We start from the raw sequence: 25,718 nt of genomic DNA, 5'->3' as shown, positions 1-25,718 counted from the left end.
ACACACACTTAAAAGCCACAATTGCTCATCCAAAGTGGCTGTCAATTTCACTCCAAAGAAATGCATGTGCACTCTCGCCTGTCCGCCCATGTGAACACAGCAAGCTACTGACATAACTACACCCAGTTCCAGTCCCGTCTGGAGAAGGCATTACAGGAGGAAAGAGTTGGACCTGCGAGAACTCACATCACCACATACATACTTGGATGCTTAAACTTACGTCATTTAAATTGAGAAAGAGGACATGGCCTTTACAGGTCACCTTCCTCTTCAAAATAGTCTGGCTCCATGTCCCCTAAGCACAGAGTGAACATGCAAAAGGTCAGTGTTCGTCACTGAGCGAATCCTGCCCTCGTCTTTCTCCAGTGCTGCAAAGACCTTACCCCTGCACAAGTGACTCCCCCCTGCACAATGGACTCCCCCCTGCACAAGGGACTCCCTCTGCACAAGGGACTCCCCCCTGCACAAGGGACTCCCCCCTGCACAAGGGACTTATCACCTGCACAAGGGACTCCCTGTGCACAAGGGACTTATCTCCTGCACAAGGCACTCCCGTGCACAAGGAACTCTCTCCTGCACAATGGACTCGCCCCTGCACAAGGGACTCCCCGTGCACAAGGGATTTATCTCCTGCACAAGGCACTCCCTGTGCACAAGGAACTCATCTCCTGCACAATGGACTCGCCCCTGCACAAGGGACTCCCCCTGCACAAGGGACTCCCCCGGCACAAGGGACTCCCACCTGCACAAGGGACTCTCCCTGCACAAGGGAGTCATCTCCTGCACAATGGACTCCCCCCTGCACAGGGGACTCCCCCCTGCACAAGGGACTCATCTCCTGCACAAGGGACTCATCTCCTGCACAACGGACTCCCCCCTGCACAAGGGACTTCCCCCTGCACAAGGGACTCCCCCTGCACAAGGGACTCCCCCCTGCACAAGGGACTCCCCCTGCACAAGGGACTCATCTCCTGCACAATGGACTCGCCCCTGCACGAAGGACTCATCTCCTGCACAAGAGACTCCCTCTGCACAAGGGACTCCCCCCTGCAACTCATCCTCAGCGAGTTTCCTTTGAGTGTGAGAAGTGCGTCTTTTTCATCTCCTTGGAGAAACCAGACACAGCTACTGGGCTGAGAGCCAGGTGGCCAGGCCGCTGAGAGCTTCAGTTCAGCTGTCTCAGCTCTATCCATGCACTATGCCTAATCGCTACCGTCTCCCAAGGGCTGACTGTGTGCCAGGGCTGTGCCCAGTGCTCCCCTCAGACTTCCATGGCAGCCCTGCAAAGTGGAAGCTTATTTATACTCCCATCGCCTCCCGCCAGGATTACGGCCACGCTGCCCACTGATTGGATTCCACAGCTCTGCCTGCCTGTAAATCCCACCCCACTCCTGCCTACAGATACGACGAACCAGGCTGGGCTTGTTCTCCCTGAGTTGTGTCACTGAGCCAGCAGGAGGGGTGCGGAGAGGGTCTGAGCCCTCCTGCTCTCTAGTGTAGGAGGGGGTGGGCGGTGAACTGGCATGGCCTGGCAGCCCACTCCTAGAGGAAGGAAAGTGCACACTGGCTGGCATCTTCTGGCTGGCAGAAGCTCTAAGTGCCCATGGAGAGAGCAATGGGGGAATACCCACTGCTCAAGTCATCAAAGGAGGCTGGCCTTTGGGTCATCCTCGGCCTTCGGGCCAGGAGTCATGACCACCGGCTTCCCCACCAGATGTGTCTGGGCACGGTCTCTCTGTCAAGATCATGTGATGACTTGAATTACAATAAAAGCCACCATTTGTTAAGCATCTCCTTTCCTTGTTCAACAAATGACTGAGTGCTCACTAGGGGCTGGGCCCTGGGGCCACAACAATGAACCCTGCAAGGCTGGCTGGGACAGAGATGGGCCAGCAGACTCCCTGCTCTGTCCACTGTGGCTGCTGTCTCTGTCACCAGGTGAGAGCTCCCCTTTCAGGCTCTGGCTCTTCCTGCTGCTCGATTTCAAGCACATTCCCTGTCAGCCCCCATCATACGCTGGCCCTTGGTCTTCTGTCTCCTGGGAGCTGACGTTGGGAGTGAGAGAGGCAACAGACAGGCACACGGATGACAAAGCACAGAGCCAAGTGGGGTCTTCTTCCTCTCAGAAATGAGCAGCTATACGCAAATGAATGTAAGGAAAGTCCATAACTAAAGAAGAAGAAACTAGTGGGACTCATTTTCTTAGTCAGCTTGCTCAAGTCTAGGATTAACCTACTCATCAGCTTAGCTCATTGGGAGAAAACATGCTTCTTCAGGAGTTTTCTAACTGAAAACAAATGCCTCGTTAAGTTAAACATATTAACCCGAGAGCTGTATTGATGTCAGACAGACTAATGAGCGTCATTACAGGGAACTGCAGTGGTCCTCAGGGGGACCCGCCAGCCATTAGAAACTCTCTGTGAACATGCTCAGCTGTTGCCCCGCAGATGTGGAATCACAGAGGGAGCGAGGGAGGGAGATGGGACAGGAGCCGGTGTGGAGCTGCGGTCACCCCCCTTTCCCCCGGGAGGGCTGCGTCTTTGGATGCTGTGAAGGGTGTGTGGCCAAGGGAGGCACCTGGTGTGACATGACTCGTTGTTGGGCCCAAGGGGAGGGACGCTGTGGCTCAGCCTCTAAGCAGGAGGGAGGGCGGGAGGGTCGGCGTTCAGGCACCAGAATCCGGGTTCTAGTCCAGGTCTTCTCCACATCCCAGCGGACAAGGTTCGGTTCCAGCCAATTGTCACTAAGCTGAGTGCTGTGCTAGGCAGTGACACAAGCCTTACACTCATGGAATCCTCACAGAATCCCAGGGAGACAGGCCTTGTAGTCCAGAATTACAGATAGGGAAACTGAGGCTCAGAGGAGTTAAGTGGCTTACACAAAGTCACTGGTGTGTGGGCGGGAGAGCTGAGGCTGAGACCCAGGCTGGCCGACCTGGTGGAGCTTTCCTCTCCGAGCCCCAGCCGGCCTCTGGCTCCTGGTGGTCTGTCTTCAGGGCCCTCCCCACTCCATCCTCCGGGACTGTAATTCCCTAATTACACCTGTGCGGGAGGAGCTCTCCCCACGAGCACACAAGGAGCAAATCTCAGGTTTTAGGAGCCCCATAGACCTTGATTTAGCTGTGTCGCAGGAACACACCAGCACTCAGCCCTGGGCCAAGTCAGTGCTCGGAGTGAGCTAAAGTTCCCGACACACAGTGAGTGCTCAGCAACACTGGTCTTCCCGCTGTGACCCGGGCTCCTGGTCCATCCAACAGGATTTCGTCCTTGGTGAAGGGCCAAGCAGGTGGAAGACAGAGGAGCTGAGCTGCCCTTCCCCATGTCTGAGCCAAACTCCATGGCCCACACACATCCCCTGGGGGCCTGGCATATGTCTGGTTCAATGCAGACATGGAGAAGCAAGAAGAGGGGGAGAAGTGGGGACGAGGAGGGGCCGTGCGGCTGGGCTCACTTCTCTCTACAGCCTGTTCCCTGTTACAGGGAATGTATGTCCTAGATCGTTTTCTTAACCATGGGATGTGATGCGACATTTCCGGCTCCATTCCCACCCCAGCTCTGCCCACACCAGGAGAGGGGATGTCTGAGCCACTGTCCTCCCTGGGGGGAGGGGTGATGGCTTTGCCACAGGGACGTGGAGAGGGGTCCTGCTCTCTCCTCAACCCTCCCCCATCCTCTGTCTCCTCCTCCTGGGCCCCATCTGCTGAGAAATGAGCTCTGGGGACCCCGGGCAAAAGACGGTGCAGGGGCCCCAGTTCTCTAGGGCTGTGGCCATGCAGAGATCTCTCACCAGAGACGAGAGAGCTAGATTAATCCTGCCATCCATCGCTTCCCTGACAAGGGCCTGAGGAGGGGGTTCTGTTTTCTTAGCTGCTCAGTTAGCAAAGTCTGCCGAGGGCCATCCTGGGCCCACATCTGTGCCCGGGCTAGAGATTCAGGCAGGATGAGCCCCTGTCCCTGTCTTCATTCTGCACAGTGAGGCCACATCAGCTCTGACTGGCACAGTGTCCCTTTCCTTAGCACAGGTCACCTCCTGACTCTAGATACAGCTGTGTCTGTTAAGATCTGTCTCCCCACCGAACATCAGCTCCATGAGGATGGGTCTTCTTCTGTCCTGCTCAGAGCTGTGTCCCCAAGCCTGGAACAGCGCCTCATGCGTGGTGGATGCTTTGTTTCGTGAATAAATGTCACTGGACATGCTCTAATGGAGAGAAGAGGAGGCACAGAGAGTCGCAGGTGTCCTCAGCTTTCCTTGGTGTGTGAGGGTTAGTGCCTGGGGGATGCGGGGGAGTGCCTGTTACCGTCACTGAGCATGGCTGTGCAGGAAGCACCCGAGGCTCAGAACCACCCAACTCCACCTGCCCATAAAGGACATCAATGCTGTCTCTTCCGGAGACATATATGTCCTCACAGTGCTGCCAGGCTGTGAGGACCTGCATGACGACCATTGTCTGAGCTGTAGCCCGCCCTGCAAGGGGAGAGCGCTCGGCTGCGGCTTCTGTGCTGCATCTTGGTCGATGACTTCCTGCTCTCTGCTCAGCGTGGGCCTCAGCCAGCCGGGCCAGCCACCCTTGTTGGTGGGGTTGGGCATTCTATGCCCTTTGAAGAGGCAGCCAGGCAGGGGCTGGGAGGCTGGCTTGGCTGTTCCTGCCTCTCCCAGGAGCCTGGAGGAGCAGCATGCTTTGAAGCTGTGGGACACCTGCTAGTGAGAGTAGCAAGCATGGCCAGAATCCCAGCGCCAGATCCCAGCGGGCCCTAGTGGAACACAGACACATCCCGGGCCAGAGTCAGCCTTAGCCTCGGCAGGCTGTCCCGAACCACAGGGACGGAGTTTGCTCAGCTGTGGAGGCCTGGGGTCAGACTCCACGAGAAAAGGCAGAGACTTTGGGGAAGGATGGAGAGTCACTCCCCCAGCCCAGGTTAGAGAGCAGGCTGGGCCCTGCCAGTGGTCCCTGGATCCAGGAGAGGAGGCCACGGCCAGGATCCCGGCTCCATCGTCAACAGCTTGGTCTCTGCGGCCACCGAGACATGGGTTCGGATCCCAGCTCCGCCACTCCCTACCTGCAGGATCCTGGGAAAACAACTTGGCCTCTCTGAGACCAAGCTTCCTCATCTGCACAGTGGATTCTGGCTGCCCAGCATTCCCAGTTCACGTCTCCACGTGAGGACGGGAGGTGGGGGAGCTCAGGCCCTCAGGCACAGGTGCACCCCCTCACCTTCCCAGGCTGCTGGAGGGCAGGAAACCCTCATGGCTGGCTTTCCCCGGGCCTGGAGGACCACCAAGCCCTGGACTGGGAGTCAGGAGGCCTTGGTTCGGGCACCTGCCCTGCCCTTGTTGGTCATGTGTCCTCGGGCTTGTAACAAGGTGCCACCTCCCCCAGCTGTCTCCAAGGCCTCTGTGAAGGGAAAGGGCCCTGGCTGGAAGAAAGAGGAGAATTGTGGCTTCTGGGAGCTGGGGGGACTTTGAGGTGATCCAGCTCCCCCTGATTTCCCAGAAGGAACTCGCACCGTTCTCCCCATCCTCGGGTCACCCCCAGTCTGGGGGGTGACTAAGGAGCAGAGCAGGGTGGTCTTGCTGGGTTCCCACGGGAACCCAGTGAGGGGAGGGCACAGGAGCACAAAGGCAGTGGACCGGTTCACACAAACATTTCATGTCCTTTTATGACTTGTGGGGTGCAGGGGAGACAGCAGCAAAAGGGCTGTGTCCTCACCGAGCTCAAAATAATGGAACTTCGTTCTCCAGCTCTTTGAGGGAAGCTGAGTGCCACGGAAGTGAAGCATCACTGCCCTTTGACGGGCGAGGAAGGTGGGATTCAGAGGTTGGTGACTTCAGCCCCACCTCCAGTGAGGGGCAGTGTGGTCACACAGCAGAGTGTGTCTCTGAGCCCACGAACTGACGGTTGGGAGGGACCACCGGGCCCAGCTCTGCTGGGACCGGGAGGTGCCAGGTTTGGGCGCTGTTCAGCCCGACAGAGGTTCATGGCGTGTCACTGAAGGGGCCGCAGTGGGGCCCATCAGCATCCCAGGGAGGCCTGAGCCCGTCAGCGATCAGAGGCAGGTCTCATGTGTTTACCTCCTGGGTCCAGTCTCTCCTGGAAGGCAATAATTAGAGCAGGCACAGGAAGGAACGAACGGCTCTGGGCTCCCAGGAGGGGGAGAACTCAGCTACTCTGCTGCTCACCTGGACTCCAGTCTCATCTCTGTGCTTTCCCTGAGGAGGGCTGGAAGAGGGGAGCGGAGAAGGGAGACCTAGAGGAAGAATCAGGCACACAGGGATCTCCTAGTTCCCTGCTGTGCAACTTTGGACAAGTTGGCTCCCCTCTCTGGGCCTCAGTTTCCACATCTGTAGATAGGGGACAGTGATTTGATCAGCCCCTCCCACATAGGGTGGGATTGACAGAAGCCCTAAAAGCTGCACAAATGGACACCTAGGAGAGCAAGGGCAGTGAGTGCAGTGGTCAGGGGCAGGGGGCTAGAGTCAGTCTCGAGTTCTGGGTTCAGGTCCAACCTGTGAGCCCGGGAAGTTCTTTAGCTTGGGCTCGGCAATCTTGCCACTGAGATCTTTATTCAAAGCTGTGAGCCTTCATAAATCATTTTTAATAACATGCCACCTTGTAATTGCTGCAAAGCCTCAAGGGGAATCAGACGCACTTCAGACATAACGAACTAATTATCGTCAGGTAAGTCAGTCCCACTCAGGGAGCGAGGCCGGATTTCACAAGGAGTCTGCCACTGGGCACCAGCCTTGGACTCTGGGGACCCGTCTCTGACATTTACTCGGAGGGAGCTCCAGGCTTATTCCAGGTAAACAGAGGCCAGGACGGACTTGGGAGTGGCTGCAGGGCAGGCTGTCCCTGCAGGGTCCTGGAAACATCTCTGCAGATGAGGCAGAGGGGGGAGGGGATGTGCGTCCCCTTCAGGGCTCCTCAGGGTCAGGTGGGCGACCTTAGGGCACTGACTTAACCTCCCGGATCCTCAGTTTTCCCATCTGGAAGGCAGAGCTGATGAGCTTCCTTCACAGCCAGTTGAGAGGGTCACGGGGAGGGGCCGCGGAAGCTCTTAGCACGGTACCTGGCACACAGTAGGTGCTCAGATCACTTGAGTTGGGTGCCCAGACGACAAGCCAGGTAGGGGTGGCGATGGGGGCCCTGGCTTGCCGCCCTCACCTGCCCCATCACTGATCATCTGAGGCAGCTCCAGATACCATCGGCAGCAGGACGGTGGGTCCACATCCAGGTGACCAGATGTGGTGCAGAGAGGATCTGGACAAGGCTATCCCACCAAGATAGGCAGCAGAGTGACAGGTGATGGAAGAACCCAACTTTCAGAGAATCTAGTACAAAGGAGGGCTGCCTGGACAGGCCAGGCCTGGCCTCCCAGCAACGGGCAGCAGCAGGCGTGCCTGGCAGACAGAAGCACCTCCATCCATCATGGGGCCTGGGAACACGGGCACGTGATGCCCAGGACCAGCCCTCAGCCAGTGAAGGTTGGGGCTGGAGGGGGATCCTCCGGCTTCCTTGCCCCCAAGTGGGGCAGCTCTGGGGCTGTCCTGCATCACCTTCTGGATTGCCCTTCTGGGACCTAGTCGCCCGTTCCACATGCACCTTTTATCAGCTTCCTTCCCTTTCCTGTCTCACCTCCCCAGCCCTCCTGATGCTGACCCGGACTACCTCCCAAATAAGCCACTCACGCTCAAATCCTTGTTGCAGGGTCTGCTTCTGTGGAAGCTGAGACGGGGGCGTGAGGGGAGGAGTGGGCCCCGAAGGAGCAAAGCTGTCATGGGGACTCCAGTACCAGGCAAGGGTCTGAGGTGGGGATTTGGTTTCAGGAGCTCCTCAAGGATGGAGATAAACGTGGGAACAGGAGAAGTTTTCCCAGGTGCCTCCTCTGTGTCGTGGACCGATCATTCGTGAATGAACTCATTTCATCCTCACAACATTCCTGTGGTGTAGGCTCTATTATTAACCCATTTTACAGAGGAGGAAACTGAGGCCCACAGTGGTTAACTTGCTGAAGGGTGGAGCGGGGCCAGCAGCCAGGCAGACTCAGAGCTTCATCTCCTCAGTTACCGGTCGCATTAAAGGCTCTGAGAAGCCCTGCGGCAGAGAATCAGGTGCTCTGCAGCTTGTAACAAGGAATCTTCCGCTCAGAGAATCTCTCTGGACCAGTTCTGGGACACCCAACTCCCACTGGCCCCAAGGGTCACAGGTCCATTCCTGCACCAATCACAAAGGCCAAAGGGACGGACTGTGCTGACTGGCTTAAGTCAATCAGTGCCCATTCCTCCAGCTGAGGGTGGGGTTAACCCTGCCCCAACCATGTGGGCTGAGAGGAGGCGTGGGGGCTCCACCAGGAAACACTGGCTATTACTTTACTAGGAGACAGGCACAAGGTACTGGGCAGCAAAACCCCACAGATCTCTTCCTCTGAGTTGGGGTTGGGGGCTAGAAGAACAAACATACTCAGAAACCAAAGGGAAGAGGAAAAAACACTAATATTTATGGAGCATGGTGGACCCCATTTAATTCTCCCAATAATCTAATGACTCTGGATCTACTTTTACCCTAAGTCTAGAATCCCATCGTTTTAGAGCTGGAGGTACCTTCAAATCCCTTGGTGTAGTGCCTGGATCTTGGGTTCTAATACTATTCTCCAATAAAGGGAACCACAGATCCTTTGAGAAGGGGCTGATTCCAGGCCTAAGGAAGGGAATATATAAGATAAACCTGGAGTATGTTGTAGTGCCAGAAAGTAAGTGCTCAAAAAACAGAACAATGGGGCATGGCAAAGCCTCGTAAGAGCTTGAAAGAGCTCCCGAAGATGAAATAATTCAAGTAACAAAATAAATAAGGCAGTGCTGGACTATAACCCAAACCATAAAACATCCACAAGCCCATAGTGGTAAACATAAATAACTGAATAAATAAACAGGGGGAAAGAGACAAATCTGCCCTACAGAAGAATTTCAAATAATTTATACTCCCCTCTCCAGGAGGTGGAGCTTAACTCCCTAACCCTTGAGTGTGGGCCCCTCTTAGAGACCTGCTTGCAGAATAGAGCGTGAGCAGGGCAGGGGTGGAGACGGCGGGAGTGAGTTTCCCGGTGGAGAAACCTGGCCGACATCACCTTCACCAGGGGGTGGAGGTTAACATCAGTGAGAAGTCACATGGGTAGCATGTGCCCCATGGGAGGATGTGACAAGAGGTGCATTACCTCTGTGCTCTGCTTCCCCCAAACCCATCACTGGAGTCTAATCATGAAGAAAACATCAGGCAGACTCAAATTGAGGAGCGTCCTACCAAATAGGTGACGGGTGCTCTTCACGACTGTCAAGGTCATGGGGGCAAGACTGAGAAACTGTCACGGACCAGAGGGGGCTAAGGAGATAGGATGAATAAACGTACTGTGGCATTCTGGAAGGGATTCCGCATCAGAAAAAGGATATGTGGGGAAAAACTAGTGAAAACCCAAGAAGTGGAGACTTTAGTTGATAGTAACGCGTGCATATTGTTTCGTAGTTTCAACAAACCAACACTAGTTCCCTAATATGCTTACACCAGGGAAAAAGGGTGACAGGCACAAGGACGCCCCCTGTAATCTTTTTGCTACTTTTCTGTGAATATAAGTTCTTCTAAAATTTAAAAAAAAAGGTCCAATTCCCTTACTTTTAACATATGGACAAAGAGAGACCTACAGAGGTCACCTGCCTGCAGAAAGTTCTCACCCGGCATCGTGGAAAATCCAGGAAGGGCGTCGGGTTTATTCTTCTCACCCACCGAGGCGTCCGGCGGGCCGGTGCAGGCCCAGCAGCTCCAAGACGCCCGCGGGCCCGGCCTCCTCCTCCACCTCTCTCGGCGCCCTCGGTGAGGTGTGCCCTGTGCTCACAGCGCAGCTTCCTGGCCTCGCGTCCCCTTTCACGATGGACAGCTGGTGGCCCACGCGAGGCCAGCCGCCCGCCCTTCCGGGAGCTTTCCCAGAACGCCGCACAGAACCGCAGCTCTCGTTTCATTGGTGGGAACCGTGTCACATGACCAACTGCCAAGGGGGCGGGCATGCGCTGTTGTTCAACTCATTGGCCAGAGCAGTGTCACATGACTGCCTGCAGAGGGGCGGGAAATGTCATGTTTCCATCTCATTGGCCAGAGCGGCTTCACCTGGCTGCAGACAGAGGGCTGTGGTGTTTTTAAGTAGAAGCATTGTTGTCCTTGACAAAGTAGAGGCCGTGTTAACAAAAGAGAAAAGGAAGGTAAATTATGGTGGGCCCCCTGCTATTTCTGCCCCAACGTTTACAGTGTCATTTTGATGTTTGCGACCTCCTTGGATCCGCACAGCAGGCACTTTGGTTGTGAACGGGCAGTGAGAGGCTGGGCCGCTTGCCCAGCGCCCCGCAGGGGTCGTCCGCTGCGCCAGGCTGGAGCCCCGGCTCCCTGCCCCAGAGCGCCCACAGCTCCCCGGATCTGCACTCCTGCCCCTGTTGTCTGCTCTCTCTTCTGTCTGTCCCAGTTCTCTGCCTCTCCAGCTCCCCAGATGAGCCCTGGTGAGCGCAGACCTGCAGCCTGCAGATGAGGGGCAGCAGTTATCAGTTATGGCTCTGACACACTTTGAAGTCGTACCCGACTTTAAACAAATCTGTTGAACTTGTCATATTTCTACGCCACTAGTGGAACATTTTTTGAAGTAGTTTTTGTGGAGGACACTTGAGCAACATCTATCACAATTCAAAATGCAGCTACCTTTTGACCCAGCAATTTTATTTCTAGAAGTTCGTGATTCTGAAAAGCTCAAGGCATGCATTTATGGAAGGAGGTTCTTTATAGCATTATTTATAACAGCAAATAAAACATTAGAGACAACCTAAATGTCCATCAATAGGAGATAGGTTAAATAAATAATAGTGCATCCATACTGCTGAATTCTAAGCAGTCATTAAAAAGATTGAGTTTAGTTTCCATGCACTTACATGGGAGAATCTCTACAACATATTTTTTAATAAAGAAAACAAGTTGCTAAAAAATATGAACTGAACAGCATGATGCAAAAATATTCTATCCATCTTGGTTTGTGCACAGATAAATATCTGGAAGGATGTGCGCCTTTGCCGGGAGACACTTGGGAAAATTCATCATAGGTTTGAGATTCATATGTCCCTTTCCAAGGCCATTGGTGCCGTAGATCTCATCGTTTCTTGTCTGCTCAAGAGCATCAGCCCAGCAACCCTCCCTTCTCTCCTGCATTATCGAAGTTCCTCTCTCCACCGGGTCACTCCCATCAGTGTGCAAATGTGCCGGTATTTATTGCTATAACCACAAAGAATAAAACATACAGTAAAAAACCCTCTCCTGATTCAAACACATCGCTTTGCTTTGTCTTTACCATCAAACCCTTTGAAAGCATTGTCTCCACTCACCATCTCCTACTTCTCTTCTCCAATTTTCTCTTAGTCACTCGTATTAGGATTTCATCCCCACACCTCCATCCAAAACTGCTCTTGTGAAAGTAACCAGTGACCTCTAGGTTGTCACATCCAGTGATCAGTTTTCAGTTGTTGCCTTACTTGGCCCATCACTCCGTCCTCCTTGAAACCCTCCCTCCCCTCTGCTCCCACCCTCTTCTGGGTTTCCTCCTGCCTTCCTGGCTGTCCCTATTGGTCTCCTTTGCTGATTCCTCCTTGGCTCCTGGATCTGGAAACTTGTGCTGTCTCTGGGCTCCATCCTTGGTCCTCTTCTGCTTATTCTCCTTCACTCCCTTGGGGACCTCACCAGACTTCTACCTATGACGTTTATTACGTGCCATTCATATGCTGATGGATCCCAAATTTACATCTCAGCCTGGACCTCTCCCTGAACACCAGGCTTGTACATACAACTGCCTACTCAACATCTCCACCTGGGTGTCCAACAGGTATCCAACATCCCGCACACATCCCAACTGAAATCCTATTCTCCACCTGCCTCGCTTCCCAACTTGCTGCTCCGGCCATCTCCTTCATCTCAGTTAAAGCAACTCCATCCTTCCAGTTGCTCAGGCCAGATTTTACCAGAAATCTGGAGTCATGCTGGACCTTCTGTTCTTCTCACATCTCATGTCACATATATCAGCAAACCTGCTGGCTCTTTTTCAAAACATTTCTGGAACTTGACCACTTCTCATTACCTCCACGGCTACCTCCCTGGTCCCCCGCCCCAGTCACCACCCTTGTCTATCTTAAATTATTGCAGTAGACTCCTAACTGCTCTTCCTCCTTCCTCTTTTTTCCCGTAAGTGTCAGCATCTCACAGAGAAGTGTCTGCAGCACTTCAGGAATAACATGGCGGTGAGTTCCCTGAATTCCCTTATTATGTCCCATGTACCCCAGACCCAGTGCTGTAGACACCTCCAACCTGGAACAACCAACAGGCACAGACAAAAAATTAGCTCCAGAAAACCCCGGGCAAATAACCAGGGAAAGGGCTATCTAACAGAGTAGAAAACTTTTTGGCAGTACTGCCCCATTCCAGACACCTACCCTGATACGTGTGGGACTCAGTGAAGAGCTGAGCCTTCATCCCCACCTGGTATCAGCAAAGCAGAATAAGGTGATGCTGTGAGGCAGGGTTGTTTGCCACACCATTTTCCATATCCTGTGTCAGTGAGAATGGAGTAGCAACTTCCAGCTTGTACACGCCAGACTAGAAATTGGAAGTCTCTAGAAGTTTTTGTTATTGTTGCTTTGTTTTGTTTTCTTAGATTCCTTGGGGTTTTCTATGTAGACAATCATGTCATCTACAAATAGGGGCAGTTTTATTCCTTCCTTTCCAATCTGTATGTCTTTATTTTTTCTTGCCTTATTGCACCGTCTTGAGCTTCCAATACTATGTTGAATAAGGTGAGATCACATATCCTTGCCTTGTTCCCCTCTTAAGGGGAAAGCATTTAGTCTTTCACCATCAAATACAATATTAGATGTAGTGTTTGTTGTTGTTTTGGTAGATGCTCTTATTACATTGAGAAAGTTTCCCTCTATTCTAGTCTGCTGAGTCATTTTTTATTATGAATAGGCATTGTATTTTATCGTATGTTTTTACTCCATCAATTTACATGATCATATGATTTTATTCTTTAGCCTTGTGATATGATAGATTACATTGACTGATTTTTGAATATTGAACCAGCCTTTCATACTTGGACTAGATCCCACATGGTCAAAGTTTACACTTATTTTTATACATTGCTGGATTTGATTTTCTAATACTTTGTTGAGGATTTTTGCATCTAAACTCATGGAAGATATTGGTCTATAGTTTTCTTTTTTTGTACTGTTTTTGTATGGTTTTGGCATCAGGGTAATACTGGCCTCATAAGATGAGTTGGGAAGTGCTCCCTTCTCTTCTATTTTCTGCAAGAGATTGTGAAAAATTTGTGTTAACTCTTTAAATATTTGGTAGAATTCTCAAGTGAAATCATCTATTCCCGGGGATGTCTTTTGGGGGAGATTTTTAATTATAAATTCAATGTCTTGAATGGTGATAGGACTATTGAGATTGTCTATTTCATCTTGGTTGAGTTTTGATAGTTTGTGATCTTCACGTAACTGGTTAATTTCTTCTAATTGTGAATTTATGAAGTTGTTCATATTATTACCTTACCTTAAGATTACTTATAATTTTAATGGCTGTGGGATATGTAATAATATTCCCTATTTCATTCCTGAAATTGATGATTTGTGTCCTCTCTGTGTTTGCCTCTGTCAGTCTTTCTAGAGGTTTATAAATTATGTTAATTTTTCTAAGCACAGGTTTTTGTTTCATTGATTTTCTCTATTCTTTCCCTATTTTAAAATTCATTGATATCTGTTGCTTACAAAAGAAACCCACTTTAAATATAAAGACATAGTTAGATGAAAAGTAAAGTGATGGAGAATGGTATACTATGCTAACACTAATCAAAAGAAAGCAGGAATAGCTAATTAACTTCAGACCAAGGAAAGGTATCAGGGATATAGAAAAGAATTACATAATGTAAAGGAATCAATTCTCCAGGAAGATATAACAATCCTTAATGTGCATGCATTTCACAACAGAGGGTCAAACTACATGAAGCAAAAACTGATAGAATAGCAAGAAGTAGACAAATCCACTACTGCAGTTGCAGATGTCAACACTCCTCTATCAAAATGGACATGTGCAGAAGGCATAAATTCAGTAAGAACATAATTGAATTCAACTACACTATCACCAACTGGATATTATACACATCTATAGACTACTTCATCCAGCAACAGTACAATACACATTTTTTCAAGCCCATGCAGAACATTCACCAAGATAAACAACATTCTGGGCCATAATCGCACCCTAATATGCTTACAAGAATAGAAATCATACCATGTCTGCTCTCAGACCACAATGAAATTAAGCTGGAAATCAATAACAGAAAGATAGCTGGAAAATCCTCAAATACTCGGAGATTAAACAGCACAATTTAATTAACATAGGAGTCAAAGAATAAAACTCAAGAGAAATTAAACAATGTTTTGAATTAAATGAAAGTGAAAAATACGGCTTATGAAAATTTGTGGGATACAGTGAAACTATTGCGTAGAGAGAAATTCATAGCATTGAATGCATATATTAGAAAAAAAAGAAAGATCTACAATCAATAATCAAGTTTACACCTTAGGAAACTGGAAAAAGAAGAGCAAATTAAACTCAGAGTAAGCAGATAAAAAGAAGTGAATTAAAATTAGAGCAGAAATCAATGAAATTGAAAAAGAAAATCAATAGAGAAAATCAAAGAAACCAAAAGCTCGTTCTTTGAAAAGATCAATAAAATTGATAAGCCTCTAGACAGGCTAATGAAGGAAAAAAAGAGAAAGAAAACAAATGATTAATATCAGAAATGAAAGAGGGAACCTCACTACAGATCCATGGAAATTAAAAGGATAATAAAGGAACACTGTGAATCACTCCATGGGCACAAATTTGATACCCTAGGTGAAATGGACCAATTTCTTTAAAAACACAATCTGCCAAAACTCACACAAGAAGAAATAGACAAGCTGAAGAGGGCTTTTATCTGTTAAAGAAATTAAATCAATAATTAATAACCTTCCAAAACAGAAGGAACCAGGCCCAGATGAGTTCACTAATGAAGTCTCCCAAACCTTTTAGGAAGAAATTATACCAATTCTCTACAATCTTGTTCAGAGGATAGAAGCAGAGGAACTATTTCCTAACCCATTCTACGAGGCCAGCACTATCCTGATACCAAAACCACACAAAGACGTCACAAGAAAAGAAAGCTGCAGACCAACATCGCTTATGAACATAAAAGCAAAAATTCTCGACAAAATATAAGCAAAGAGAATCCAACAACATATAGAAAAATTACATACCACCACCAAGTGAAATTTATCCCAGTTATGCAAGGCTGGTTCAATACTCAAAAATCAATAAGGTAATCCATCCCATCACCCAAGGTAAAGAAGAAAAATCACATGCTCTTATTGACAGATACAGAGAAAGCATTTGACAAAATCCAACTTCTATCCATGATAAAAACTCTCAGTAAACTAGGAATAGAGAGGAACTTCCTCAATTTGATAAAGAATACCTATAAGAAGCCTACAGCTAACATCATACTTATCAGTGAGAAACGTGAAGCTTTCCCACTAAGAAGATGAGGATGTCCCCTCTCAGCATTGCCTTTCCAACATTGTAATAGTAATCTTACCTAACGTAATAAGACAAGACAAGGAAATAAAACGTACATAGCTTTAGAGGGAAGAAATAAAACTGTCATTTCACAGATGTCATGATCATTCATGTAGAAAATCTGAAAGAATTGGCAAAAAACCTCCTGGAACCAATAAATGATTATAGCAAGTTTGAAAGATAGAAGGTTAATATACAAATGTCAATCATTTTCTTATATACCAGCAATGAACATGTGGAATTTGAAGTAAAAACCACAATGCCGTTTACATTAGCACCTCCCAAAATGAAATACTTAGGTATAAATCTAAGAAAATATGTACAAGACCTATATGAGGAAAACTACAAAATTCCGATGAAAGATAATGAAGAAGAACAAATTAGTGAAGAGATATTCCATGTTCACAGGTAGGAAGACTCAATATTGATAGATTGTCAGTTCTTCCCAATTTGATCTATAGATTCAATGCAATCCCAACCAAAATCTCAGCAAGTTATTTTGTGGATATCAACCAACTTATTCTCATGTTTGTATGGAGAAGCAAAAGACCCAGAGTAGACAGCACAATATTGGAGGGGAAGAACGAAGTTGGAGGACTGACACTATGAGACTTCAAGACTTCCTATAAAGCTACAGTAATCAAGGCAGTGTGGCATTGGTGAAAGAACAGACAAATAGATCAATGGAACAGGATAGAGGGCCCTTAAATTAGTCAATTGATGTTGGCAAAGGAACAAAGGCAACACAATAGAGAAAAGATAATCTTTTCAACAAATGGTGCTGGAACAACTGGACATCCACGTGCACAAAGATGAAAGATGAATCCAGACACAGACCTTACACCCTTCACAAAAATAAACTCAAAATGCATCACAGACCTAAGCGTGAAATGCAATTCTATGAAACTCCTAGAAGAGAACAGATGAAAATCTAGGTGACTTTGGTTTGGTGAGGACTTTTTATGTAATGCCAAAGGCATGATGCTGAGAGAAAGAATTGACAAGCTAGACTTCATTAAAATTAAAAACCTCTGGGCCGGCCCAGTGGCGCAGTGGTTAAGTTTGCATGTTCTGCTTTGCCGGCTCGGGGTTTGCTGGTTTGGATCCTGGGTGCAGACACGGCACCACTTGGCAAAAGCCATGCTGTGGTAGGTGTCCCACATATAAAGTAGAGGAAGATGGGCACGGATGTTAGCTCAGGGCCAGTCTTCCTTAGCAAAAAGAGGAGGACTGGCAGTAGTTAGCTCAGGGCTAATCTTCCTCAAAAAAAAAATAAATAAATAAATGAAATTAAAAACCTCTGCTTTCTGAAAGACACCGTCAAGAGAATGAGAAGACATGCCACAGACTTGGAGAAAATATTTGCAAAAGACACATCTGATAAAGGACTGTTATCTAAAATACACAAAAAAACCTCTGAAAAGTCAACAATAAGAAAAGAAACATCCAGGGCCAGTCCCAGTGGCCTAGTGGTTAAGCTCAGCATGCTCTGGGTTCAGTTCCTGGGTGTAGACCTACACCACACATCTGTCAGTGGCCATGCTGTGGCAGTGGCTCACATACATTAAAAAAATGAGGAATATTGGCAATGGATGTCAAGGTGAATCTTCCTCAGCAAAAAAAAAAAAAAAAAAAAAAGAGAGAGAGAAAAGAAAGAGAAAAAGAAAAAAGAAAAGAAAGAAAAAAACCCAGTTAAAAAATGGACCAATGACTTTAACAGATACTTCACCAAAGAGGATATACAGAAGCAGACAAATGTATGAAAAGGTGTTCCACATTGTATGTCATCAGGGAAATCAAAACAACAGTGAGATTCTCCTACACGTTTATTAGAATGGCCAAAATGCAGAACACTGATGACACCAAATGCTGATGAGAACATGGATCAACAGGGACTCTCATTCATTGCTGGTGGGAATGCATAACGGTGCAGCTACTTTGGAAAACACTTGGCGATTTCTTACAAAACTAAACATACTCCTACCATACGATCCAACTATTGCCTTCCTTGATATTTACCCAAAGGAGTTGAAAACTTACGTCCACACAAAAACTTGCACACGGATGTTTATAGCAGCTTTACTCATAATTGTCAAAAGTGGGAAGCAACCAAATGTCCTTCAGTAAGTGAATCGATAAATAAACTGTGGGACTATTATTCAGCGCTAAAAGGAAATGAGCTGTCGAGCCATGAAAAGACATGGAGGACACTTGAAAGCATATTGCAGAGAGAAAAGTCAATGTGAAAAAGCTACACGTCTATGAATCCAACCATATGACATTCTGGAAAAGGTAAAACTGTGGAGACAATAGAAAGATCAGTGGTTTCCAAGGTTTAGATGAGTGAGAGGGATAACAGGTGGATGACAGAGGATCTGAGAACAGTGATACTGTAGTGGTGGGTACACGCCATCGTGCACGTCCAGACTCACAGAAAGTCCAAGACCAAGAGGGAACGCTAATTTAAACTGCGACCTCTGGGTGATAATGCTGTATCAGCGCAAGTTCTTCAGCTGTGAGAAATGTACCCCACTGGTGGAGGACGCTGATAATGGGCAAGACCATGCACATATGTGAGCAGAGTGTGTGTGGGAAATCACTGCACCTTCTGCTCAATTTTGCTGTAAACCCAAAACTTCTCCAAAAAAATTGTCTATTAAAAAAAAAAAAACTTCTATAACTAATAAGCGAGTTCAGCGAGGTCACAGTGTGCAAGATCAACACACGAAACTCAATTGCATTTCTACATAGTAACGACAAGGATGTGGAAGCCAAAATTAAAAACACAATTCAGTTACTATTGCTGAAAAGAAAGTTAAATTCTCATGTATCAAGGTAACAAAACATATGCATGATCTGTTTTTGAAAATTACAAAATGTTGAGATAAATCAAAGAAAAACTACCTACATGGAAAGGCATACAATGTTCAGATTGGATGGTTCAAGATGCCCATTATCTCCAAATTGTCAATAAGTTTAATGCAATTCCTATCAAAATCCCATACAGCTTTTTTACACAGACATAGACAAGCTTATTCTAAAATTTATATGGAAAGGCACAGGGGATAGAATAGCTAAGACAATTTTTTTTTTGAGGAAGATTAGCCCTGAGCTATCATCTGCTGCCAATCCTCCTCTTTTTGCTGAGGAAGACTGGTCCTGAGCTAACATCCGTGCCCATCTTCCTCTACTTTATATGTGGGACGCCTGCCACAGCATGGCTTGATGAGCGGTGACATGTCCGCACCGGGGATCCGAATGGGTAAACCCCAGGCTGCTGAAGCTGAATGTGTAAACTTAACCATTGCGCCACTGGGCTGGCCCTAGCTAAGACAATTGCTAAAAATAATAAAGTGGGAGGAGTCACGCTGCCTGACATTAAGGCTTACTGTGTACCTATAGTAATCACGACGATGATGTGGTATTGGTGGACAGATGGACACAATATCAATGGAACAGAATAGAGAACCCAGAAACAGCCCCATGCGTATGTGCCCAACTGAGTTTTGACAAAGGTGCAAAGGAAATTCAATGGAAGAAAGATAGCGCCTTCATCAAATTGCGCTGGAGCAATTGGACATATGTAAACCAAAAAAGTTACTGTAACCTAAACTGCAAAATTAACTCAAAATGGATCACAGACTTAAATGTAAAACATGAAACTATAAAAGTTTTAGGAAGATATACGGAAGAAAACCTTTGGGACCTAGGGCTGTGTGAAGAGTTCTTAGACTTGACATCAAAAGTACAATCCATGAAAGGAATTATGGACAAATTGCAACTCATCAAAATTAACTTTTATTCTGCAATAGATCTCGTGAAAAAGATTAAAAGACAAGCTGCAGACTGGACGAAAATATTTGCAAAGCACATATCCGACAAAAGGCTTCTATCTAGACTATAAATAGAGTTATAAACACTCAACAGTAAAAAACAAACAATCCAAATAAATCCAATTAAAAAATGGGCAAAAGACAGAGACTGAATATACAAACAGACAATGGGCAGATCATATATAAAAATAGAACTTTCACCCACAACCTGTAGCAACCTGCCTAGAAACCAACCTGTTATCTACAGCCCAGGAAGCTAGCCTGGTGCAGGTCACACTTGCGGGAAGCCGTATTGCTCTCTCTAGTGATGGTCCAGGAAGCTAAATGATAACATCTGTAACAGATAGCCCCCAAAGGGCCAGGGCTTCCCTAATTTTGTCTCTGCTTCCAACTTAGGACCAATCAGGGAAAGCCAAATATGCACCCCTAACCAATCGCATGAAATGCCCCACTGGTCTGCAGACAGCGTCCTGATGCCAGCAGCCTCCGTTGAGGGCATATCTGAAGCCTTCCCTTTTCCCACGGTAAAGCTTCCCCACTTCTCTGCCTGCCTTTGAGTCTCTGCCAAAACGCAAGCGATGGTGTCTGGCTTCCTTGCTCTGGTGAGCTCAGAATAAATAGCCTTTGCTTTTATCATTTGGTTGGTCTTTATTTCCATAACATGAAGAGACGTTTCACTAAAGAGGATACACAGATGGAAAATTAGCACATGAAAAGGTGTTCCACATCATTAGCCATCAGGGAAATGTGAATTAAAACCACAGTGAAATATGACTGCACACCTATCAGAATGGCTGAGATAAAAGTTGGTGACAACAGCAAAAGCTCATGAAGACGTGGAGAAAGAGATTGCTTCGTACATTGAGGGTGGGAATGTAAAACGATACAGCCATTAAACAGCATTTCTGTTTCAATACAACTGTACTATATGTTGTTGACTCATGAACATTGAATTCACACCTTAACAAGCTTCTCTAATGCATGTATCTTCTCCCTAAGGCGTATCATAGTCTTCTGCACTTACAAACACTGGACAGCACGTCCACACTACGCTTGGGGGCCATTTTAAACAGTGAAATCACCAGCAAAGCACAAAAATGCAAAACTTGTCACACTAAATAGAGAAAAAGACACCTGTTTCTAGTATGAGAGCTGAAACAAGATGGCGGACTATCGCCTTCTTTGACTTCAGTTGGGAACAGGTGTATCCGGCCACCCAAAGTTTTCACTCCTTTGTGCGTGTTCACGAATGACAGCAAAGGCACCCAAGAATTGATTTTGGGGTTACAAGTAAATTTTAGTGAGCAGTCCAATTTTCAAATATAGAATCCATGAATGATGAAAATTGACTCATAGATATTGAGAGGGGGGGAGGAGGAGAAGGGAAGGAGAGAGACCGGGTGGGGTGATCCAGCTTGTGAGTGAGGGCTGTTTGCAGTTGAAGGAAATCCTACACTTTACCCAAGGATTTGCCAAGCCTTCCTTGAAGAGCTGTGGGCCCCGGAGGCCAACAGGCAAAGAATTTTGCTGTAGTTTCCTTCCACGCTCTGATGCAACCCTTGAGAGCTTTTCAGGTTCAGTTTCAAGGTCTGTCCAATTCAACCAGCATTTTTCTAAGTTCCTACTAAGCGCCTGCACTGTGGCGGGGGGACACAAGCGAATAAGATAAGGTCTGTGTTCAAGGGGAAACGGGCACTGTCCACCCTCACAGAGGAGGCTTTTCCAGAAGAGCAGCTCAGAAGCTGGGCTGGGGCCATTTAGCAAGTTCCTCCTCCCTGTCCCCAGATCCACCCGGAGGCAGCGTGCAGAGGCTCCTCACAGATGCCTGGGGGTCCAGAGGGACCCCACTGCTGGCAGAGGGGCAGCTGGAGGGAGGAGGGGAGGGGACAGCTTCTCTCTCTCCGTTACCATCACTGTGCATATTGCATAAAAGGAACATTTTAGGAACACTTTTTTATGCTGTATGTTGACAAGATGGTTTCTGAAACTATGGGAATAAGTTTGAGGAAGCTTGTGAAAGTGAGTCCTGGGTATACTCGGAGAAGGCTGGCGAGGAGCAAGTTGTGCCCTTTAGAGTCTCGAGTCCCCATCAATCAGGAATGGACCCTGTAGTTCACCCTACTTTCAGGGTCACCCACCCCATTTTGGAACCTGCTGGTTGTCTTAACTGGGAAAAAAGAGAAGCGCATTCCTGGTGGTGAGTACAGCACATGCAAAGGCCCTGAGGTGGGAAGAAGCATGGTCAATTCGAGGTTCTCCAAGAAGGCCAGCGAGACTAGGTTAGAAAGATATATGGGGACTAGGAGTTGGCAGTTGAGGCTGGAGAGAGGACTCAGGCTGGGCTGGAGTTGTGTCTCATCCTAGGAGCAGTGGGAAGTCACAGAAGCTGGTCTCTGTGAGAGCTGGGGGAGTGGACAAGAGGGAAGCAGAGAACTCGCCCATTCGTTCTTGTCTTCTCATTTAGCCACCTGCGTGGAGCACATCCAGATGTTTTTCCTCCTGGAAACTGCTTTGTTCTGAGACAGTACAGAACCTGGGATCAGTAAGGCCCCGACGCTGACACATCTTACCCTCTGGACCTGCCCCCTGGTCCACATCATCCTCCCTCCCCTCTAGCAGGGTGGGACCTGCCTGGACTGGCCAGCAGGGGACTGGGGTGGGGTGGGGTGGGGTGGGGAGGAGAAGCTCAGGGCAGGGCCATGGCCCATAGAGCCGCCTGCTGCAGCTCAGCAGTTAGTCCTGGAGGCTCCAGGGAGGCAGCATTCGGGGGAGACAGGTGAGCAGATGAAGGATCGGCCTCACAGGAGCTTTTTGGGACACGGCAGAGTCCGGATGTGCGGCTGGAGCCCAGGGGGTGGAACCGGGAGCAGGGCCTTGGGAGCCCTGGGTGGGAAGGATGGACCACAGAACAGGACAGAGACTGAGGCCCAAGTCAGCTCTGGCCAGCAGGAGAGAGGATGCTGGTGTCAGCCACCCACGTGCATCAAATGCTCACCAGGGGCCAGGCACTGAGCTTGTGGCTGCATCCAGGGCTGGGGGACACCTTCCCGGGTTCTGCAGGGCAAGGCTGAGCCACAGCTGGGCCTGTGGCAGTCCCAGGGTGAGGAGGGGGGAGCAGTGGCAGGACCCCGCACTGTCCGTATATCTGGATTGTGGAACATCTGGGTTCTCCTGCCTCGCCATGGAGGGCTGGAGAGGGACTCAGACTGGAGCTAAATACTGGCCACACTAATGATAGTGAGCAACTATTGGGTGATTCCTGTATACCTGGCTAGGTACTGGGTACTCATTTATCTCATTTACCCCATGAGGTAGTAACTGGCGTTGTCCTCATTTAACAGACAAGGAAAATGAGGCTCAGAGAGGTGAAGTGACTTGCCTGAAGTCACAGAGCATGTAGCAGTTAGAGGTGGCATTTGAACTCCAGTCCATTTGGCTCCAGAGCTCAGTCTTAACCACTACCCTGTGCTTCCTTGTTGATGAGTGGATAAGAGTGCCCCCCATCCTGGGGGCACAGAGGGGGAGGGCCAGGACAGAGAGACAGGGCAGAGACGTGCTTCTTCCCAGAGCAGGCGTTCTGGCTTCCTTCCTAGGCAGCGGCCTCCTCTGCCAGAGTCTGTCATGTGACCAGGGGTCACATTAGAGTCACCACAGCAGCCACACAGCAACAGTGAGGCCACATCAGCCATGGATTATTGAGGGCTCAGAGTAAATGCACCAGCGATGGGTTTCTGCTATGGAAAACCATATGGAGATTCCTCAAAAAATTAAAAATAGAAGTACTATGTGACCCAGCTATTCCACTTCTGGGTATTTATCCAAAGAACGTGAAAACACTAATTTGAAAGATATATGCACCTCTATGTTCATTGCAACATTACTCACTATATCCAAGACTTGGAAACAACCTGAGCACCCATCAGTGGATGAATGGATAAAGAAGATGTGGTATATATACAATGGAATACTACTCAGTCATAAAAAAGATGAAATTGTGCCATTTGTGACAACATCGATGGACCTTGAGGGAATTATGCTAAGTGAAATAAGTCAGACAGAGACAGACAAATATGATTTCACTCATGTGTAGAAGATAAACACATATATAAGGAGAATAGGTCGGTGGTTATCAGAGAGGAAGGGGATGGGAGAGGGCGAAAGGGGTAAAGGGCACATGTATATGGTGATGGATGGAAACTAGACTATTGGTGTGAACACAACGCAAGATACAGAAACTGAACTGTAATAATGTACACCTGAAATTTACGCAATGTTATAAATCAATATGACCTCAATAAAATGAAAAATAAAAGAGGTGGCATCTCGTCGTAGCTTTGATTGGCATTTCTTTGACTAACGATGCTAAGCATCTTTTCGTGTGTTTATTGGCCTTTTATAAATCTTCTTTGGAGAAATGTCTATTCAAATGCTTTGCCCTTTTAATTTTTTTGAATTTTTTATTGCAGGAGTTCTTTATATATTCTGGACACCAATCCCTTATCAGATATATGACTTGCAAATATGTGTAGGTTATCTTTTCACCTTCTTGATGGTATCTTTTGAAACATAAAAATTTTTAATTTTGATGAAGTCAATTTATCTATTTTTTTCTTCTGTCATTTGTGCTTCTGGTGTCATAGTTAAGAAATCATTGCCTAACTAAAGTCACAAAGGTTCAGGCTTATGTTTTCTTCTAAGAGTTTAACAATTTTAACTCTTACATTTGGTCTATAGCCCATTTCTAGTTGAATTCTATGCGTGGTGTGAGGTGGGGGTCCAGCTTCGTTCACGTGTTTGTCCTGTTGCACCAGCATCGTTTGTTGACCTGACTATTCTTTCTCACCTGAATTATCTTGACGCTCTTGTTAAAAGCAATTGGTCACAGATTCCTTACTTTAATTTGTAGACATTTTATTGTTCATTGCTAGTGTATAGAAACACAACTGATCTTTGTATATTTATCCTATATCCTGCAATCTTACTGAACTCATTTGTCAGTTCTAATAGTCTTTCTGTGAATTCCTTAGGATTTTCTACATTTAAGATCATGTTTTCTGTGAAAGAAGATAATTTTACTTCTCTCTTTCCAGTATGGATGACTTTTATTCCTTTTTCTTGCTTAATTGCTCTGGGTAACACCCCCAGAACAATGCTGAATAGAAGTGGCCAGAGTGGACATTCTTGTCTTGCTCTTGATAATAGAGGAGAAACATTCAATCGTTACCATTAACTGTGATGTTAGCTGGCGGGTTTCCCTCTATTATGTCCTTTATTAGGTTGAGGAAGTTTCCTACCACTCTAATTTTAGGGATGACTCTGCCAAGGCCAGAGAGGTTGAAGCACTTGCCCAAAGTCACACAGCCAACACCCATGACAAAAACCTCGATTTCCAATGGCAGCAACCATCATCAGCCACAATAATTGGAGCAGCCTGGCAGCTGCAGGCATCACATGCCCAGCATGTGCCAGCCCTGAGCTGTGGGCATCGTATGATCTCCTTTAACCCTCAGTACAATCCAGTGAGGGGCCGAGGTTTATTTATGTACATTTGTTGTTAGTGCCCTTAAGTCTATTCAGGAAAATCGAAGCAGCAGAGTGGAATCCTACCTGGTCTTTTTGCACCATCCTCTCACCTCTCAGGGCGCTATCAGACAATGCTCCACTGCTATTTGTGGTGTTTCCACGGCCAATTCTTTTGGAAGTGGGTGGCCAGGTCCTTCTTCCTAGTCTGTCTTGTCTGGAAGCTCCGCTGAAACCTGCCCTCCATGGGTGACCCTGCTGGAATTTGAGATACTGGTGGCATAGCTTTCAGCATCACAGCAACACACAGCCACCACAGTGTGACAACAGACAGGCGGGTGGTGTGGCTCCCTGACCGGGAAATGAACCTAGGATATGGCAGTTAGAGCACCAGATCTTAACCACTAGACCACCAGGGCTGGCTCCATTTATCTTTCTTAATTTTATTTATTTATATTTCCCTTACATTTTATTTTCTCATTATAAAGGAAAATATATGCTTGTTTTAAAGAGTGCAAATATTAGAGAAATGTAAATACCAGAGAGTGACAGTCTCTGCCATCCTGTTCCTGTCATGCCCATTTTACAGATGAGGAAAGCAAGGCTTGCGGTGCTCCTGCATGGCCCGACCTTATTCCCAATGAGCACACGGCTGGGCTCTCCACTTGTCTGATGTG

The 25,718-nt window shown here is 47.6% G+C and overlaps 1 long non-coding RNA gene across 1 annotated transcript in view; it reads left to right on the top strand.

Annotated features, from left to right (window-relative positions):
* The first annotated feature begins 10,025 nt into the window (after nt 1–10,025).
* LOC139079740 (uncharacterized) overlaps nt 10,026–25,718 on the top strand; it is a 22,814-nt gene continuing 7,121 nt past the window's right edge. The window contains exon 1 of the long non-coding RNA XR_011533636.1: nt 10,026–10,242. This is a non-coding gene — a long non-coding RNA (uncharacterized lncRNA). The remainder of the gene's footprint in view (nt 10,243–25,718) is intronic.

This window comes from Equus przewalskii, chromosome 2 (assembly GCF_037783145.1).
Source record: "Equus przewalskii isolate Varuska chromosome 2, EquPr2, whole genome shotgun sequence".
In the NCBI taxonomy this organism is placed as follows: Eukaryota; Metazoa; Chordata; class Mammalia; order Perissodactyla; family Equidae; genus Equus; species Equus przewalskii.
The sequence above is the reverse complement of the archived record's forward strand: the minus strand, read 5'-3'. Positions and strand labels throughout refer to the sequence as shown.